A 16,859-nucleotide genomic window follows, 5' to 3' on the forward strand; every position below is an offset into this window, starting at 1 on the left:
ATTTCATTTATTCTCTTCTTTCCATTACAAATTACTGTTCTAAAGTACCCTTTTGGTTCCTTTCTATACTCCACGGTGTTTTAATTAATATGCAAGCTTGCAAAAAACGGTTCATACACCGTCTGCGAAAAGATTTGTTTGCCCTCACAGTTAGTCAAGAATTTCCTTCTTTACTACCCGTGGATTGAGATTAATGTGGAAGGAGGCTGCAATTCCTTTTGCTGGTATTTTATTGTTCTTGTTTTTATTTATTAAAAGCTAAGATAAGAACCAAACTATATATATATCTAAGCTTTTAATGTTTTTAATCTCTGTACTACTCATTGCTCATTTCTGTATTGCCTTGCAATGTCCCTTATCACATAATTTTTAAACTTATGCATAATTATCTGGGCAGAAATGTATTCATATGTTTTAATTTATGCTTTACATCACATTTAGAAAGATGCCATAGGTTAGAAGCTTTCCTTAATTACATGCTTTTGTTTTTTCATATTATGCTTTATTCCCTGAGTATGTTTTACACCTGTGGTCTCAAACTCGTGGCCTAGGGGGCCACATGTGGCCCACCAGGTACTATATTGAGGCCCTCGGTATGTCGAACATAATCACAAAAGTAAAATAAAACAGTTTCTTGATCATATGTCTCTTTAGCTATAAATTAAAATATTATTATTAAGACTTAGTCAAAAGGAAAGATTTAGAAAACTACAAAGAGTTTTATGTCATGCAAAATTGTCATTTCTTTAATAAGACATTAACTATTTTTTCTGAGGCCCTCCAAGTACCTACAAATCCAAAATGTGGTCCTGAAAAGGGTTTGTTTTAGACCAGTTTTACACTATGCTTTGATATATACATACAGTGGTACCTTGGTTTACGAGCATAATTCGTTCCAGAAGCATGTTAGTAAACCAAAATACTCGTATATCAAAGCGCGTTTCCCCATAGGAAACTCACTTGATTCGTTCCCACCCATCCCCCGAGGCCAGCGGTGCTTCTCTATCCCCCCCCACGAGAACTGACATTGCTCCCCCAAAGGTCCCCCCCGCGTGATCCGGCACCCTCCCTCGCCGCGATCCGAAGTCCCCCATACCCACCCGAACAGGCTTATTACTTCCATCTCGGCCTCAGCACCGGCATGTCCTGTGCGTTGGTGCCGGTGCCCGAAGATCGGCCTCCTCTTCTTTGCTGGACCTTGAGCATCTGCATATGCTCAAGGCCTGCGAGTTTATGCTCTCTCCGAGATTCTCGGAGATCTTGGAGAGAGCATGAACTCGCAGGCCTTGAGCATGCGCAGATGCTCAAGGCCAAGCAAAGAAGAGGAAGCTGATATTTGGGCACCAGCACCAATGCACAGGACATGCCGGTGTCGAGGCCGAGATGGAAGCAAGAAGCCTGTTCGGGTGGGTCTGGGGGACTTCAGATCGAAGGGGGTGTGGGGGGGAAGGGTGCCGGATCGCAGGGCGCGCCGCTCGTAAATCGAGGTACGCTAGTTTTCCGAGGCGCCGATTTTGCGAATGTTTTGCTCGCTCTCGCTCTCCACCAGAAATCGAATGCGGCATGGAGGCACACAGCATGGTGGCAGCGATCACGAAACCCTAAGCTCGCATGCGTGCTTAGGGTTTTATTAGAGGATGCTTAATCTCTGTTTTAATTCATTCTTCATTTCCTCATATGTTTTAGTGTTTACACATGTCTTTTGAACATGCAACATGCCTTTTGAATTCACGCTATGCTTTGAATCTGCAATATATTTATATTCTTTATATACGCTATGAACACATATTTACACACACGTTTTTTACGCTTTTGGTTTTATCTATGTGTCTTGGACTGTGCTTCTAGCAGCAATATTGCACACCTGCTGCCTTCCCTCCTCCCTGCCTCCATGCATGAAAGCAGGGGCAGCTTGAGGATATTGCCATTGGCTGCAAAGCTTGGAGATTTTGAGTTGCCAGACTGGAGGAAGATGTCTTCAGTTGGCAGGGCTTGGGAATCCCCACTAGCTCAAGTATTTATAAATTGCACTCGGGCAGGGAGAAACTTTGGTGCCCATCCACTAATTTTGGGCTCCAGTCCCTCCCCCAAATCAGTTATATGACTACACCACTGAATGAATAAAAAAATAATTGTGATGCACATATCCCAAAGCTAACATTTTCCAGTTAATAAATTAAAAATAAAACAATTTTTTCTACTTTGTTGTCTGGATGTTTTGTTTCTCCTTCATCTTGGTCCCAGTTTCTTTTTCTGCTTTTTCTCTATCTTCAACTAATTCTCTTTCCAGTGTCTGCTGTCTATTTAATTTTTCTCCTCTTCTCTCGTTCCATTTCCTTCTTATATCTGTCTCCAATGTATTGATTTTTCCCTTTCAGCTTTCTTAACTTTTTTTTATCCCAGGACAAGCAGGCAGGTATTCTCACGTATGGGTGACGTCATCCGACGGAGCCCCGATGCGGACGCCTCACAAGCAGACTTGCTTGAAGAAACTAGAAGTTTCGAGTCGCCCGCACTGCGCATGCGCGAGTGCCTTCCCGCCCAGTGCACTGGGCGCGTCTCCTCAGTTCTTAGTTTTCCGCGGAGCTGAGAAGTCCGTCTTTGACTCTCTGCGTTCAACTTAGTTCACTTTTGCCTTCTCTCGACCGCGGTTGGTGTTCTTTTTCTACACGAATAGCTGTTTTATTTCTTTTATTTGTATTTATCTAGTTTAAAAAAAAATTTTTTTTCGTCTTCCGTCCATTCTCCTGGATGGGCTGCTCAGCCGCAGCCCACGAGCTTCGACCTTGAAGCGACTGTTTTTAGGCCTATGTCCCGGCCTGCTACAGGCTTTAAGAAGTGTAGCAAGTGTCAGCGCGCGATCTCTCTCACGGACCCTCATAGATGCTGCCTCAAGTGTCTGGGGCCTAATCATCCCACCTCGTGCCTGCCTTGCCAAACGCTTCAGCCTCGTGCTTTTAAGCGTCGTTGCATTCAAGTAGACAAACTCTTCGAGATGGAGTCTTCGATTGATCCCTCAACTTCGAAGGCGTCTCCAGCTTCGACTTCCATCAAGCCTCCTTCTGAGCCTCCTGCTTCTACCTCGAGCCTCATCAAGCCTTCCTCGTTTGCAGCGGCTCTTGCTTTGACGTCGCCTGCTGTATCTTCCCCTGTTTCCTCAGGTCAGATAGCTCAGCAGTCGGTTACGCCGGTGGTGATTAAAGTGTCTAAGACTCCTAAGTCGAAGCACACTCGCACTACCTCGAAAGAACCTCCGGCCAAGGCAGGTGGACCGGTTTCAGACGCGGATCCCACCTTGCCGGCTTCTTTTCAGACCATTTTAGAGAAGCAGTTTCTTCAGTACCTTACCATTACGGATCCTAAACTGCTTCCTATTATCCTACCTGGGCATCCAGCAACCCCCTGCGAGGTCGAGCTGCCTCCTATGCCCCGGTTGGAGCCTCACTCTTTGCAGGGAGCAGAGTCTCTGTGAGTGTTGGTCTGTCTCCTAAGCACGAAAGGCATCGACAGGATTCCTCACACTCTCAGCAAGGAGCAGAGTCTTTGCGAGTGCATCGAGGTTCCTCCTCCAAGCCTCTAGAGTTTTGATCTACAGCCTCTAGTCCTATTCATACATTGGTATCGGCTGCTTCCGTCTCCAAGGCAAAATCTCCTCGATCCTCGAGGTCTGGTTCTAGACACAGTTCTCACCATCGTTCGAGACCTTCATCGAGGCATTCTTCACGGAATCGTTCCTCGCAGGATATTCCATCTTCCGTGAAGCCTCATTCTACTCCGACTTCGACCAGACCACCGACTCCTCGTTCCAGGTCTCCGATGCCGGACCTCGAGGATATCCCAGCCTCGATTGCTTCGACCAAGTCACCGGGTTCTTATGAGACTTTTTTCCATGCCGAAGCTTCTTCTTCGACACATGCTACCTCGACGTCCTCGACTCCTTCTCGAGTCAAGGCCTCGCCGGATGAGCTGTCTTTTAAAATTGGATACTGGCTCCAAATATTCTAAGGAATATCTTGAAGTCATGCGTCTTCCTCAGCCTCCGGCAGAGAGTCTCAAGCTTCCACTTCACAAGCTTTTGGACCAGACTTTTACTCGATGCATGGAGACTCCATTTTCCATACCAGTAGTTCCTGGAAAATTGCCTCGAGGTATAAAACTGTGCATCACAAGGGATTTGACACCTCACAGTTATCTCATCAATCCCTACTAGTTGAATCTTCCTTGAAGGGATCCCATCCTTCCAAGGTCTATGCTACAGTCCCCCCTGGCAGGGAGGGGAAAACAATGGATAAGTTTGGCCGTCGCATCTACCAGAATGCTATGATGTCCTCTAAAGTCCTTAATTATAATTTTTATTTCATTACTTATTTTGAATTTCTTCTTTCTCTACTGCCGAAATTTTTGACTTACATGGATAATCATATGCATTTTGAGTTTCAAGAAGTCATTGCTTCTTTTTCTTAGTTGCATCTCCATCTTCTGCAATCATCTTACAATGCCTTTTAGTTATCTGCCCGAGCGGCTGCTTGCTCTATGGCTATGCGTCGTCTTGCATGGCTTCGTACCATTGACATGGACCCTAATCTTCAAGACCGCCTGGCTAACATCCCTTGTCAAGACACCGACCTTTTTGATGAGTCCATCGAGGCAGCCACTAAAAAATTATCTGACCGTGAAAAATCATTTGCTTCAATTGTCAGACCTAAGCTGAAGCCAACACCTGCCAAGCCTGCACGTCCGGCTGTTATTTATCAAAGGCGTTTTGCTCCAAAGCCAGCTCCTTATACTCGTCCTTCTCTGAAGAAACAGACACCTCAGAAGCAACAGAAATCGCAACCTTCTGCTGCACCTAAGGCTTCTCAGCCTTTTTGACTGTTTACAACAGAGCATAACCACCACCGTTCTGTCTCTGTCTCCCTTTCCCCCTATAGGAGGTCGTCTCCATCATTTTTACAACAGATGGACCTTAATTACATCAGACCTCTGGGTACTTACCATCATCAGAGAAGGATACTCTCTTCATTTCACTCAAGTTCCACCGGAGTTCCCTCCAAGAGAGTATCCTTCCAATCCATCCCAGACCGCCCTTCTTCTTCAGGAAGCTCAAGCTCTGCTTCGTCTCCATGCCATCGAACCAGTTCCCTTGGAACAGCAGAATAGGGGGTTTTACTCCCGTTACTTCCTTGTTCCGAAGATGACGGGCGATCTACGGCCCATTCTGGATCTCAGGGCTCTCAACAAATTTCTAGTCAAAAAAAGTTTTGAATGTTGTCCCTGACATCTCTTTATCCCCTTCTCGAGCTGAACGACTGGTTATGCTCTCTGGATCTCAGAGGCCTACACTCATATCCCCATTCATCCGGCCTCCCGTCAATACCTCAGATTTCGGGTGGGAAATCTGCATTATCAGTACAGAGTACTACCCTTCAGCCTGGCCTCGTCTTCCAGAGTGTTCACTAAGTGCCTGGTAGTAGTAGCGGCAGCTCTCCGAAACCATGGTCTTCAGGTATTTCCCTACCTTGATGACTGGCTCATCAAAGATTCCACATCTCAAGGGGTTATTGTAGCGACCCAACAGACTACCTGGTTCCTACAAAGTTTGGGATTCGAAATCAACTTTCCCAAATCTCAACTTAAGCCCTCACAGAATCTACAATTCATTTGGAGCTGTTCTGGACACTGTCCAACTCAGAGCATTCCTTTCACAACAACGTCTGGAAGCTCTTCAACTCTGTCATACAGTGTCTTCCCGCTCTTCCATCTCAGCGAGACACATGATGGTACTTCTGGGTCACATGGCCTCCACAGTACACGTGACTCCTTTTGCCAGACTTTACCTGGGTCATTCCATGTCAAGTGATCAGATTCTTGGAAAGTGCCCTGCATGACCATCACGGATTTTGATGAAACTTCATATGCAGAGTCCACCATGTCTCAAACGAACTTTGGTAAAGTTTTAGTTTCGCCTGTGGAATATTTGTGGAGATATAGCCATTTGTTTGACCCCGTACCACAATGAAATACAGTACGACAATGACATTCTGACAACTTTGAGACACAATATCTCCCGAGCTGTGTTTCCAAAAAAACTGAAACTTAGCTACCCTGCACAACTTTTGGAGCTCTGTTCATTGCTACCAATAACAATTTTTGCCGAGCACTGATTGAATGCCTGAATTACAGTAAACTTGGCCGAAAAAATTAGTGCTCCAAAAAAAGTCAAAGTTTGACATTACTTAGCTCCCACAATAATTGAGTAATAAATGCGAAATTTGGCGCATAATATAATGTCTCAGTACAACGTTGTTTTCAAAAGTACAATTTCAACCTCCAAGCTCTTTCCATTAGTTTACAAATTAAGTGTAAAGTTGCTAATTTGTATAAAAAGGCCAAAATTAGGGTATCTTCAGCCTGCTTTTACAGAAAAATACCTTTTAGAAACTCTTTCAAATCAGTCTCATTAGAAAGAGCATATTTCAAACCCCCTAGAAAAGTGGACTTCATTTTTCAATGCAGGTTAACAATGGCTCAAAAAGGGGGACAAAGTTGGGAGACGTTGCCACGGCAACAACCTCTATTTCAACATAATTCTGTCATTTTTAAAGTTACAGTTTTGTATTGACGTAGTATTACTACTACTCTATTGCGTTGGTCCATGGTGACATTGTCACTACCAGTTCAAGAATTTGAACTGGCAACCCCATCGCCATAGGGGTCACGCCCGATAGCTGTGCAATACCAGCCACGGGTGGGCCACTTCGTCCAGGTTCCCAAGCCTCGCATTTGGTTTCTTTGTCAAGGTTCCAAAGCCTTTTGTTGGTATCTTTCTGGTTCCAAAGCCAATGATTAGGGTGTCTTATCCTAGGTTCCCAAGCCTAAATTGGTATCTTATATGGTTCCCAAGCCGAAGTAAAGTCCACTTTGATTTTAACTGCCAGCAATCTTTATAACATTCTGTTAAATTTTTGAGCCAATTTCTTCAATGCAGTTTCTGGAAATTGATATTGGCGGCCGGATGATGTAACTGAAGGGGCACAAAGCATGCAGATGAGGTGTTGCTCTGGAACCCAACAAACGTCTTGCCTTTTTGGCCAATAAAACGAATGAGCTGGACCGTGAGGATGCATAAATTTTATCAGTGCATCATTTTGTTCAATTGAGACTTCAACAACGTTGCCTATCCACCATTGATTATCGTAAGTACAGGCAACGTAGCAACCAGGAAAGATTTCGGACACTTTCAAATTTGGAATGGCAGTATCAGAAATTTTGGCAACAAAATTTATTGTGTCATTTGAAACTTTGCTGACACGAACCGAGTTTGAGTCGACTGGTACAAATTGGTGGTGCTCTCTGGTACCGGCTACTGTGCTGCTTTCATGCCATCTTTCTTCTTGAAACTTTTTGCTTTCTTCAATTTCTTCTTTTGGAACATAAATGTATTTAACTCCGTGTATATTTTGGTCACAAAAGTTAAATAGATCCTTTGGCGTCAATATTTGATCCGTTGATGGTCTTTGGAGGCTAGCCCGGGCAGCCAGTCGTTTAGTTGTTCCACCAACTCCATCGCAGGGTGATTTTCTGTGGCTAGTTCCAAAAAAATTCCATTCAGCCTCAATGTTGAAATCATTTCTGTGATTGCACAAATTCACAAAGTTCTTGTAGTTTTTATATTGTGCAGCTGAGCCGTCACTGAAGTAGTATATTATGGTAATGTTTGTTTGAGTTACCAAAAATTCGATCAACTTTTGAATAAACACGTGTACAGATATCGTATCATGTTGCATATGATCAGAAATAATGCAACAGTTTACAACTTGCAATGTGCCCACTTCATTGAGGTAATATGCAACAAAAGGATGTACCGTAGCTTGTGAATTTTCCCAGTGAAAGCCTTGGGCGGCATCCTGTACAACAAATGAGTAATTTTCAGCGAAATCCATCAAAACGATCATTTCCGTTTCTTTTAAGCCTGTCTTTAACATCTTCAAATATTCACTTTGATGTTTTGAAATGAAATGGTGGCTTGTCAACTTCCAAATCTTGCTTGCAAGTCTTTCAATAAAGTTGTCCATGGTTAGTACGCTTGTTTCTAATGTTTCACGGTCAGCGTGAACCCATTGCTTAAATTCTATTGATTCTTCTGGATCTAAATCCTTGAATATTTCTTCCAGGTATGCTGTTAGTGCTTCTTCACCAGGGCAGTTTTGACATTGTTGTAGCATACAGTCCTTGACATTTAGGTCGCACACAGTTTTTTCCATAAGAACTTTGTAGTTCTCTTGCCATTGGCGCCTTGTAGCATGAGCTTTACATTTTGATGTATCGTGCAGACACACACGGAGTGTGCACCTGATGCACCAACGGTTACACACCACTTTGGCCTGAGCTCACAGAATTTGGAAAAACCAATTTCAGTTCCGTATTTGTTACAGTACGCCACGTACAGCTCTTTTAAATTACATAACAGCAGCCGCTTTTGCTTTTGTACTTTTAAACCATTGAGGCGGACTGAAATGCAAGCTTTTTTGCCAGGACATATTCTGCTGAATTCATTGTCTTCGTAAAAATCTTGAACTCTATTTGCAATTTCTTTTGGAAGGGACTTGCCAATTTTTGCATCAGGTATAGAACAAATGCCTTTCTCTTTCTTTACTTTTTGGGCTGTTCTGACCATGCGCTCTGAAACGCCAAACTTCATTGCTGTTTCCTTTATTGACCAACTTTTTGGGGCCATCGTCAATAATTGAACTTTCATTGACCTGTTGGATATTGCAATTTTCGTTTTCATTTCTTCAATGAGGTCAGTGTAATCTTCACCTAACTTGCATTCTACAGACTGACGAGACGGCCCAACTTCTTCAGCTGAAACTCCAGCAGCTGATGTAATCTTCTTGGCTATCACATTCTGCACACGTTCAATTTTTCGTATCACATAGCCGGCTTTATCTCTACTAGCTAACCTTCGAATTTTCAATGGAGAGGTTCCTAAAGCAGTCAAGCTTTGATCAACTGCATCGGAGGTGCTGATATCAAAATCGTCTTAAAATGAAGATGCTGCAGTAGCTTCACTCATTGAAACGTATTGGGCTTTGCACCTACTGCAAAGTTTCTGACCTGGCTTGATATTTATTTTTGCCACTTTTCTAAAATCATTAGAAATGGCAAGATTGACTTTTAACAATCCACTTTGAACAATGTGATTTTTCTTTTCAAATGGATTACAACACGATGTTTGCTTTAATTCGTATTTGTCGAGATACTTTGCTTTGTGGTGGAGGCAGAATTGGTCTTTATCCATCAGTTCAACTTCAGAGCGCCGAGTGATAAGCAATTTTTCATCGGTTGACAAATTATGTAAAAAAATGTGCCCACATTTTTTAGAATAAAATGTGCCGTCATGACACTTTGACAACAATTTTTGCCCAATGGCACAGTCTGGCAGAAAAGGATTATTATTAGTCGATTCGTTGGCATCCATTTTAAACTGAATTAATAATAATGTGGATCTGAAAAAGAAAACAAGTTGTAATTTGTGATCTGCATGCAATAAAATTATCACCTCAATTTCTAGTTAGGAATAATCATTAATTAAGAACACTATAATTGTACCCAAAGCTTGAGTAAAAATAAACAGGGAAAAACAGTGTGAAAAGTGACATAATTGTAAGTTGAAACGTAGGCCGTTGCCATGGTGACATCTCCCAACTTTGTCCCCCTTTTTCGGGCATTGTTAACCTGCGTTGAAAAATGAAGCCCACTTTTCTAGGGGGTTTGAAATATGCTCTTTCTAATGAGACTGATTTGAAAGAGTTTCTGAAAGGTATTTTTCTGTAAAAGCAGGCTGAAAATACCCTATTTTTGGCCTTTTTACACAAATTAGCAACTTTACACTTAATTTGTAAACTAATGGAAAGAGCTTGGAGGTTGAAATTGTACTTTTGAAAACAACGTTGTACTGAGACATGCGCCAAATTTCGCATTTATTACTCAATTATTGTGGGAGCTAAGTAATGTCAAACTTTGACTTTTTTTGGAGCACTAATTTTTTCGGCCAAGTTTACTGTAATTCAGCCACTCACTCAGTGCTCGACAAAAATTATTATTGGTAACACTGAATAGAGCTCCAAAAGTTGTGCAGGGTAGCTAAGTTTCAGTTTTTTTGGAAACATAGCTCGTGAGATATTGTGTCTCAAAGTTGTCAGAATGTCACTGTCGTACTGTATGTCATTGCAGTATGGGGTCAAACAAATGGCTATATCTCCACGAGGGCAGGACCATGGACAAAATTGGCCATCGTCTTTATCAAAATTCGATGATGGCCTCCAGGGTTTTAAATTATAATTTTATCTTTACTACTTATTTTAAGTATTTTATTGATATTCTTCCTGGTTTTTCAAAAGACCTTGGTCAACACAGGCTTTTAGAGTTCCAGCAAGTCATTGCTATATTGGCATAACTCAGGTAGCACCTTCTTCAGTCTTGTTATGATGCTTTTGAGCTTTCCCCGAGGGTCACTGCTTTCTCAGTAGCGATGCACTGCCTTGCCTGTCTTCGCACTATTGATATGGACCCCAACATTCAGGATTGTCTGGCCAAGAAGTTGTATGAGTATGAGAAAACTTTTGCTTCCATCGTCAGACCAAAACCTTAAGCCAGTTCCTTCCAAACCTTCTCGACCTCTTCCATCCTATGAGAGATGTTATCCTCCGAAGGCAGCTCCTTACACTCGAGCACCTCCCAAGAAACCACAACAACAGTAGAAGCAACAGAAACCTCAGCCTTCTGCTGCATCAAAGGCTTCTCAGCCTTTTTGACTGTCTCAAACCTCCATCGTTCTGCCTCTGTCCTCTCTTTTTCCCATAGGAGGTCGTCTCCATCATTTTTATCATCCATGAGAGACCATTACATCCGACCTCTGAGTGCTGTCAATAATCAGGGAAGGATACTCTCTTCATTTCACTCAGATTCCACCAGAGCTTCCTTCAATCCGTCCCAGACCGCCCAACTTCAGGAAGCTCAAGCTCGGCTTTGTCTCTGTGCCATCGAGGAATTTCTCTTGGAACAGCAGAGTAGGTGGTTTTACTCTCGTTACTTCCTAGTTCTGAAGAAGACGGGCGATCTGCGGCTCATACTGAATCTCAGGGCTCTCAACAAATTATTGGTTAAAGAAAAATTTCACGTGTTGTCCCTGGCATCCCTTTATCCCCTTCTAGATCAGAATGATTGGTTATGTTCTCTATATCTCAAGGAAGCTTACACTCGCATCCCCATTCAGCCGGCCTCCCGTCAGTACCTCAGATTTCAGGTGGGGAACCTGCATTTTCAGTACAGAGTGCTACCCTTTAGTCTGGCATCTTCTCCCAGTGTGTTCACCAAGTGCCTAGTGGGGGTGGCAGCAGCTCTGCGGAACCATGGTCTTCAGGTGTTCCCCTACCTTGATGACTGGCTCATCAAAGATTGAACATCTCGGAGAGGGGGGAGGGGGGGGGGGGTTCTTGTAGCAACCCAACAGACTAAGTAGTTTCTACAAAGCTTGGGATTCGAAATCAACTTTCCCAAATCCCACCTTTAGCCCTCTCAGAACCTATAGTTCATTGGAGCTGTTCTGGACACTGTCCAACTTGGAGCATTCCTTCCTTAGCAGCATCTGATGCTCTCCTTCAGCTTTGCCTCAAAGTGTCTTCCCTTTCTTCACTCTCAGCGAGACACATGGTGGTCTACTTGGTCACATGGCCTCAACCATTCACGTGACTCCTTTTGCCAGACTTCACTTCAGAATTCCTCAGTGGGCCCTGGCCTGTCAGTGGGCACAGGCTTGCGGCCCACTCTTTCAACACATTACAGTTACTCCTTCGTTGAGACAGTCTCTCCACTGGTGGATACTCTCTTTCAATCTCTCCAGAGGTTTACTGTTTCAGACACCCCCTTATTAGAAGGTCCTCACGACAGATTTCTCGACCTACGCTTGGGAGGGCTCATCACGACGGTCTCCGTACTCAAGGCCACTGGTCCAGCACGGATCATGCATGTCACATCAATCTGTTGGTACTCAGAGCGATTTTCAATGCTCTCAAAGCTTTTCAGCATCTTCTTCACAACCAGGTGGTCCTTGTTCGGACAAACAGTCAAGTCGCCATGTACTACGTCAAGAAGCAGGATCTCTCCCTCTTTGTGAGGAAGCTCAAAGGGTGTGGGACTGGGTAATCCATCACAACACCTTCCTGAAAGCAGTCTACATTCAAGGAGAGAAAAATTGTCTGGTGGACAAATTGAGTTGTCTTCTGCAACCTCACGAATGGACACTCAATTCCTCTCCTCTTCATCACATTTTTTCTCAGTGGGGAACTCCTCAGATAGATCTCTTCGCATCTCCCCACATCTCAGTTCTGCTCCAGGATATACTTTCCTCATTGCCTCGAGGCAGATGCTTTCCTTCTGGAATGGACGCTCTCTTTCAATCTCTCCAGAGGTTTACTGTTTCAGACACCCCCTTATTAGAAGGTCCTCACGACAGATTTCTCGACCTACGCTTGGGAGGGCTCATCACGACGGTCTCCGTACTCAAGGCCACTGGTCCAGCACGGATCATGCATGTCACATCAATCTGTTGGTACTCAGAGCGATCTTCAATGCTCTCAAAGCTTTTCAGCATCTTCTTCACAACCAGGTGGTCCTTGTTCGGACAAACAGTCAAGTCGCCATGTACTACGTCAACAAGCAGGATCTCTCCCTCTTTGTGAGGAAGCTCAAAGGGTGTGGGACTGGGTAATCCATCACAACACCTTCCTGAAAGCAGTCTACATTCAAGGAGAGAAAAATTGTCTGGTGGACAAATTGAGTTGTCTTCTGCAACCTCACGAATGGACACTCAATTCCTCTCCTCTTCATCACATTTTTTCTCAGTGGGGAACTCCTCAGATAGATCTCTTCGCATCTCCCCACATCTCAGTTCTGCTCCAGGATATACTCTCCTCATTGCCTCGAGGCAGATGCTTTCCTTCTGGAATGGACGAATCTGTTCCTGTATGCGTTCCCTCGATTCCCTCTCATTCTCAAGACTCTTGTCAAGCTGAAGACCAATCATGCCACCATGATTTTAATAGCTCCTCGGTGGCCCAGGCAACCCTGGTTCTCTCTTCTACTTCAGCTCAGGAGCAGGGAGCCATACTTTCTACCAGTTTTTCCATCTCTGCTTACACAGAGTCAAGGATCTCTTCTTCATCCCAGCCTGCAGTCTCTGCACTTGGCAGCTTCGTCCTACCTCTCAACATAACTCCTCTCCAGTTTTCTCAACCTGTTCGAAACATTTTAGACGCTTCCAGAAAGCCTGCCACTAGACAATGCTACCACCAAAAATGGACTAGATTTTCTACGTGGTACATTTCTGATAACAAGGATCCTCAAAATATCTCCTTGTCTTCCATCTTAGATTATCTTGTGCACTTATCTACCTCTGGCCTCAAGTCTACATCCATTCGAGTCCATCTTAGTGCAATTGCTGCTTTCCATCAGCCTATCGAAGGGAATCCCTTTTCTGCTCATCCTGTGGTTTCCAGATTTATGAAAGGACTTTTCAATGTCAAACCGCCTCCAGTGGTTTTGGATCTCAATGTTGTTCTTGCTCAATTGATGAAGCCTCCTTTTGAACCAATGGATATGGCTCATCTGAAATATCTTACTTGGAAAGTGGTGTTTCTCATTGCCATCACATCTGCAAGCTTTAGTTGCTGATCCACCTTTCACAGTTTTCCATCATAACAAGGTAGTCCTCTGTACTTATCCTAAATTCTTACCTAAAGTGGTTTCAGAATTTCATCTCAGTCAATCCATTATACTTCCAGTGTTTTTTTCCAAGGCCTCATTCTCGTCCTGGAGAATCAGCTCTTCATACCCTGAACTGTAAACGTGCTTTGGCCTTCTACTTAGAACGCACCAAATCACACAGATCTGCTCCTCAACTTTTTGTCTCTTTCGATCCAAACAAGTTGGGACTCCTGATTTCTAAGCAAACCATCTCCAATTGGATGGCTGCTTGTATCTCTTTTTGCTATGCTCAGGCTGGACTACATCTACATAGTTGAGTCACAGCCCACAAAGTCAGAGCTATGGTGGCTTCAGTAGCTTTCCTTATTCCACTCCTATTGAGGAAATTTGTAAAGCTGCCACCTGGTCCTCGGTCCATACTTTCACCTCTCATTATTGTCTGGATATTTTCTCCAGAAGGGATGGCCATTTTGGCCATGCAGTGCTACAAAATTTATTCTCCTGAATTGCCAACACTCCCACCATCTCATTCTGGTTAGCTTGAAGGTCACCCACATGTGAGAATAGGCTGCCTGCTTGTCCTGGGATAAAGCACAGTTACTTATCATAACAGGTGTTATCCAGGGACAGGATGGACCTCTGGTCTGCCCCGGCGGAGGCGACTACTTATGTACTACTTATGTACAGCAGGCAGCTATTCTCACAATCCACCCACCTCCCCTGGTTGGCTTCTCTGCTAGCTATCTGAACTGAGGAAACGCGCCCTGTGCTGGGCGGGAAGGTGCGTGCGCAGTGCGGCAGACTCAATACTTCTGACTTTCTTCAAGCAAGTCTGCTTGCGAGGCTGTCCGCATCCGGGCTCTGTGGATGAAGTCACCCACATGTGAAAATAGCTGCCTGCTGTCCCTGGATAAAGCACAGTTACTTACCGTAACGGGTGTTATCCAGGGACAGCAGGCAGATATTCTCACTGATGGGTGACGGCATCGATGGAGCTCCGGTACGGACACTTTAGAGTGAATTGGCCTCTAAGTACTTAGAAAGTTCTGGCTAGCCTGCACCGCGCATGTGTGAGTGCCTTCCCACCCGATGTAGGCACGTGGTACCTCAGTTAATATAAGCTAACTAAGTAGCCAACCCGGGGAGGTGGGTGGGTTGTGATAATATCTGCCTGTTGTCCCTGGATACCACCTGTTATGGTAAGTAACTGTGCTTTATCCCAGGACAAGCAGGCAGCATATTCTCACTGATGGGTGACCTCCAAGCTAACAGAATGGGATGGTGGGAAAGTTGGCCGTTAGGAAATAAATTTTGTAATACAGATTGGCCGACATGCCCATCCCGCCTGGAGAAAGACTCCAGACAGTAGTGAGAAGTGAAAGTATGAATTGAGGACCAGGTGGCAGCTTTACAGAGTTCCTGAATAGGAGTAGATCTGAGGAAAGCCACAGAAGCTGCCATAGCTCTAATTTTATGGGCTGTGACATGGCTCTCCAGTGCCAGTCCGGTCTGAGCATAGCAGAATGAAATGCAGGCGGCAAGCCAGTTGAAAATCGTTCTGTTGGAAACAGGATGCCCCAACTTGTTTGGATCAAATGAAATGAAGAGTTGGTGAGAAGTTCTGTGAGGCTTTGTACGATCAAGGTAGTAAGCCAAAGCTCATTTACAGTCCAAAGTATGCAAGGCCATTTCTCCAGGATGAGAATGAGGCTTAGGGGAAAAAAAAAACCTGGTAAGACAATTGACTGATTGAGATGAGTCAGAAACAAGTTTTGGCAGAAACTTTGGATGTGTGCACAGAACCACCTTATCATGATGGAAAACTGTGAAAGGTAAATCTGCTACTAGTGCTTGTAACTCACTGACCTTCCTGGCAGAGGTGAGAGCAATAAGGAAGACCACTTTCCAGGTAAGAAACTTGAGATGAGCTGTGGACATTGGTTTAAACGGTGGCTTCATCAAACTGGAAAGAACCACATTTAGGTCCCAGACTACAGGTGGAGGCTTGAGTGGTTGTTTCACATTGAAAAGCCCCTTCATGAATCTGGACACCAAAGGATGAGCAGTTAGAGGTTTTCCCTGCACTGGTTCATGATAAGCAGTAGTAGCACTGAGATGGACTCTAATGGATGTAGATTTAAGACCAGAGTCAGATAAAAAAGTAGATAATCCAATACCAATTCCACTGCCAAGGAAGTTGGATCATGCTGATGAAGAAAACACCAGGAACAAAACCGACTCCACTTCTGTTGATAACATTGCTGTGTGGCCGGTTTCCTGGCGGCATCAATAATTTGATGGACAGGCTGAGAGAGAATAAATTGAGAGGAACTCAGCCTGAGAGAAACCAAGCTGTCAGGTGTAGAGACTGTAGGTTGCGATGTAGAAGCGATTCCTGATTCTGAGTAAGCAGAGTAGGAAATATTGGCAGAAGTATGGGTTTCCTGTAACTGAGTTGAAGTAGAAGAGAGTACCAATGTTGTCTGGGCCACCGTGAAGCAATGAGAATCACGGTGGCTGCTTCCCTTTTGAGCTTGAACAGAGTTATCAACATGAGAGGAAATGAAGGGAAGACATATAGAAATCGACCCATCCAATCCAGAAGAAAAGCATCCGCCGCCAGACAGAGAGGAGAGTAAAGTCTGGAGCAAAACTGGGGAAACTGGTGATTGTGGGGGCTGTAAATAAGTCCATCTGTGGAGTGCCCCATTGAGCAAATACGGACTGGAAAGTTAGAGTCAAGTGCCCATTCGTGAGGTTGAAGGATTCTGCTGAGGTTGTCTGCTATTGAATTCTTCTCTCCTTGAATGTAGACAGCCTTCAAAAACAGATTGCGAGCTGTTGCCCAAATCCAAATTTTTTGAGCCTCCTGACACAACAGGAGAGAACCCGTGCCCCCTTGCTTGTTGATGTAGTACATTGCTACTTGATTGTCCGTGCAAAGGAGGAGGACTTGAAGACAGAGAAGATGTTGAAACGCCTTGAGAGCATAAAACATCGCTCTGAGTTCTAGGAAATTGATGTGAAATTTTTGCTCCCTAGCAGTCCAAAAACCCTGAGTCTGCAGATCGTCTTTGTGTGCCCCCATGCAT

The 16,859-nt window shown here is 44.2% G+C and overlaps 1 protein-coding gene across 8 annotated transcripts in view; it reads left to right on the forward strand.

The window, feature by feature from the left end:
- Positions 1 to 16,859, forward strand: part of YTHDC1 (YTH domain containing 1) — a 397,408-nt gene that overhangs the window by 56,102 nt on the left and 324,447 nt on the right. The gene's annotated exons all lie outside the window — the stretch shown is intronic.

This window comes from Geotrypetes seraphini, chromosome 1 (genome assembly GCF_902459505.1).
Source record: "Geotrypetes seraphini chromosome 1, aGeoSer1.1, whole genome shotgun sequence".
Taxonomy (NCBI): domain Eukaryota; kingdom Metazoa; phylum Chordata; class Amphibia; order Gymnophiona; family Dermophiidae; genus Geotrypetes; species Geotrypetes seraphini.